Raw genomic sequence first — 4,610 nt, 5'->3', positions numbered from 1 at the left:
ACAAAGTGGATTGCGGTGACGGATGGATTGTGACTAGCATCAAGCGCACTCGTTGAAGAAGCGCGTTCGGAACATTCCTTCGTTTAGTTTCATTTTGGCGTGGCTCAACGTCGATTGGCGCGTAGAAGAATTGCGAAACGAGCTGATTGTATTTTATCGTTTTAGTTTTTTAATGGATCTCTCATTTTTTCGTTTTGCTATGATAGACGGGAAATATTAAAAATGTGCGTGTTTCATGTATAGGAAGTAGGTGTCGGGAAATATTAATTTAATTAATTTTATTTTGACGTGGGTTAGATCGATTACCACGTAACAGGATTGTAGCAGGAGTTTGATTATTTTGTGTACCTTTGGATTTTTAAACACGTTCCTTTGTCTCTTAAAAATTATATTTAATATATAAAATATATCGAAGAAGTGATATTTTCGTGTAAAGAAAATATTAGAAAGTGTATAATCGTTCGTTTAAATTCATTTTGGCGTGGCTTGGATCGAATAGTTCGCAAAAATTTGCATGAAAAATGTTTCATATACATACGCAAAAAGTACAACACCAAAAAGATACCGAATGTGTTTATATTTCATTGTCGATGGTGTTCAATAGTTTCGATTTATTATTTTGTGTTTCTCGAAATGTCTATCATTACTTCTAGCTAAAAATTCCGTTTCTTAAACGTGATATATATTTCCTAGCTTTTGTTCTGTCATGCCTTTTATGGCGGCTAAATATTTGGCATCTTTTTGTTGCACCGATTGAACCAGATATAAATCAGTTCGAGACGATTGCGATCTCGCCCCCTGCAACTATCAAATGATAGGCCTGGAAACGAGGCGTACGCGTGAAACGTCGACTTACAATTGCAGGTGAATGGAAATGGAGCTGGAGTACGGATATTCGTAGCTCTGCCATGAATGCAGACACGGAGAATTTTTTCTCAACTGTAGCAAACATGGTAACGTGTAAAGTTTCTAAAAATAGTTTCGTAGTCATTCAGTCGCCATATATTGACTTCGAATCGAAATAATGTGAACACTCATTGGAGTTGTATTTGCACTACGTATGAATTGCGTATCGTACACACATATGTAGATATATGTAGAATACTATTGATAATTGATTTGAGAACTAGGTCCATTTTTTCTAGGTTGGTCAGCAAGCTTGAAATTGAAATTTTCTTTAGTTCTTATCAACCTCGTTTCGGTATTTCAGATTTTACATCGCAATATTATTTTATTTTGAAACACAGACAAAAAAGTTTTTAATATTCCGAACGAAAACGCATACTAACAACGATTCTTTCATATTTTCCTCTAACACAAGAAATATTTGTAACGAAAGCAAAGCACGTTTAGATCGAAAATTATTCAACGAATCTAACAGGATTTTGATCGAGGATGTCTTAATACGAAATTCTCAGGTATCAAAGGTTCTCGATTTTGTACACCAGCAAAATTCCAACCTGTGGAATTACGTCACCTCGCTATGTACAACGAATCCCAAAACGTGAGAAACGCCATTGTCGGTAAACCATGTTAATCGACAAACGATATATCGTTCATCGTCTTCCACGTTTGTGTTTTTCTCTTTTGTCGTCACAATGACGACGATAGATTCGCAGGAAGCAGGCTACAAAATATAGTTGATCATTTTCGATCGCGAAACGATCTCAGCATTATCCTCACTCGTGACAAGCCGCGAATGTAGCAATAATTCCGGCTGAACCCCAACTTCCCTCCTGACGGATGAACTGGTTCACTTGTCTTCGAGCCGTTGGGTGTTGTAACGGCTTCTCACGATCGTGGATCCGGAGCTCGAGGAATTTTAGTCGGGTTCACCGCCGGTTATGTTGGAAGGGAAAGGGAGAGTGGGAGTAAAGAGAATGGACGTGGATTTAGCAATGTTTTTGGTTAGATTTATTTCGGATTGGCTTAGGTTTGGGGTTATTAATTTCTCATATTTCATGCTCATCTAGGCTACATTTGGATGTAGTCTACTTTTGACAATGGTTTCAGTTGCTTCAATTTTAATTTGAGTTTGTGAATATTTCAAGCGTATTAATTAGTCAGGTTGGTTTAGATGTGATTATTGGTATAGATTAGAATAGACTCGGGTAAATTTAGGCTTCACAGTGATTTTAGCTACGTTAATTTCAGATTGAGCTTGATATGGTTTTATTGAATGTTAATATTTCAAGTCAACTTGAGTTACGTATGGATTAAATTTCGATTTGGCAATGATTTTGGTTATGTTAATGGCAATAATATTGTGTACGATTCAATATTTCAAATTGTCATCTCTGGATTCATTTCAAAGTAGCCCAAACCTGTAACAAGTAATCCACGCCCAGAATATGAGAGACCGTTTCTCCGTCGATCGAGTTAACTTTCCTAGAACTAGGAAGCTTACTGAATCAGCGTGAGGTTAATTGAATAGAGGAAAGGAGGAACGAATGACGCGAGCGATGACGCGAGTATCGACTTGCGTGAGAACAGCCTGACGAACGATTCGCATTAAACTGCCCACGCGATGCGTTTGTATTATCGTTTCACTTAATGCAGGTGCCGCGACTTCCACCTGAGAACCAGAGATCTCGTGGAAAAACAGCTAGAATCCGGCGGAAGTTATGTAACCGAGCGCCGATCATCGAGAAGTTAAACGATGACGAGCGTGTACACCGCGTCGATTGGCGCCAGCGAAGTGAAAGTCGGTTTTACCATCCTTCTCTCGATTCTCCGGCTACCCCGTTTCTTTTTTTGCGTTCGCCAACTGCGTGCGAACGAACGGTGCCGCGTAGGCTGACAATAGTTACGATGAAAGAGATAGGTTCCGCGAATGCACGGGAAACCTTCGAAAAGCGAAACAGGTAGAACCGTTGTAAGGAAGTCCGGTGACAAGTATCGTGCTGTGTGAAAATTGGAGCGTGGTGTTTTTGTTCGACGTCGGCAGATAACTTACGAGATAGAAACGGTTGGCAATATTGGGTGTAGGATGTAGGGACCGAATATGGTTAGAGTGACAAGAAGAATTTAGCGAGGTGCTGATTTTGTGATAGTGGGTGTTTCGTTTTTGTAAAGAAATAAATGACGTAATAAATCTTTGCTCCTTGGATCAGAGATTTTATTCCATCTCGAATGGTCTTTTTTCTTATTTGTATATTTTATTTTCATGTTTTATACTTTTGACGAAATGTGTTGACAAATGCCATGACGTAACTACCCACACTCATAATATTTAGATCCTTATGTATTGCGGTTAGTATAATAAGGAATTACGTATGTCATACGAGTACCTCGAATCGTACTGAGAAACAATTTACTTCTTGCTCCCCAAAAAAGGATAGATTGCATATTTACTGAAAAGAAAGAAAAATGGGAAAAACATAATTCTTGTTTTATAACTATAGAACCGGTATAACAGGATATTTTATTATGCAAAACTTGGATTCAGCAGGCCATAAAGTAAAATTATAACAATAATTTAGTAACATATGTGTCATCCTCTATTTCCAATAAGTTTAACTGCTCGGTTTTGCATACTCATAATCAGATCTTGCTGTATCGTATCCTGTATCTGTATAAGGATCGAACGTTTTAGAATGATTTTACAGTTATGAGGCATAGCGTACATTTTAAACGCGCGTATAGTTTCGACTATTTCGCACAGTTAGCTGCTAAACATATTCAAGCCATACAAAAATAGGACACTAATTTCTATGCTAAATAAGTAAAAAGATTAATAAAATTTTAAGATAAAGTCTAGCTGCTACTGCCGACTCATCAACATTATCTCCACTAATTCAGTAATCAAAAAGTACGCAGCTACTTAGGGTGACCGAGTGCCAAATACATATCTCGTTTCAACCACTCCAGGAACATCCCCGAGAGACGATAAAGAATTACCATTCTATATCCATTAGACTTCGTTACAACACCAACAGCGTTACCTTGAGAGTAACGTTATCTTGGCAAATTTATTGCCGTCCATAGCTAGTCGAGTCCTCTAATTAATTCATAGAACGCCAGAGAGCGAATTCCAAGTTTCCCAATATCCGCTGGAATGTTTCAACTTCGCTCAGTCAAAGCTTCTCTGTTCGAAATCACATAGTTGGAGGATGGTAAGTGAGTCGCGAGCCAGGTTGCACAACGTCTCTCTTTTCTGCCTCTTTCTCGCGCCATCCTCTTTTCTCTGTCATCCTAGCTCAAGTTTTTCTTCGTCTCGGATCGTCGCGAAGAAGACGACGACGACGACGAAGAAGAAGAAGAAGAAGAACAAGAGAAAGAAAAAAGAAGAGGACGCTACGGGATGCAGCACTGCCGTCTAATGAATAGTTGGGTCAGACTGCCGGCTGGGTAAATGCTGAGAATTAACCGCCTCCTTCTTGACATTTCGCTCGGAAGAGAATCTTCTCGAGCGTTGGCCAGCCACGGTCCAGACAAAGAGACACGCTCTCTTCTTCTCGCTCCTCTATCACGAGCCATTAGATGGTGGACCGCGATAGCGGAGACAAAGTGTGCAGACCGAGTAGAAAATGGACGAAGGATTAGTTCAGGGACACGGCTAATTACCCAAAACTCTCCACCATATAATGGATGAAATTCGTGGCAATGTG

At 39.3% G+C, this 4,610-nt stretch overlaps 1 protein-coding gene across 1 annotated transcript in view; it reads right to left on the bottom strand.

Moving 5' to 3' along the window:
* Nucleotides 1-4,610, bottom strand: part of LOC122568269 — a 292,044-nt gene that overhangs the window by 66,626 nt on the left and 220,808 nt on the right. The gene's annotated exons all lie outside the window — the stretch shown is intronic.

The sequence above is a fragment of the Bombus pyrosoma genome, linkage group LG6, assembly GCF_014825855.1.
Source record: "Bombus pyrosoma isolate SC7728 linkage group LG6, ASM1482585v1, whole genome shotgun sequence".
Taxonomy (NCBI): Eukaryota; Metazoa; Arthropoda; class Insecta; order Hymenoptera; family Apidae; genus Bombus; species Bombus pyrosoma.
This window is presented reverse-complemented; position numbering and strand designations above follow the sequence as displayed.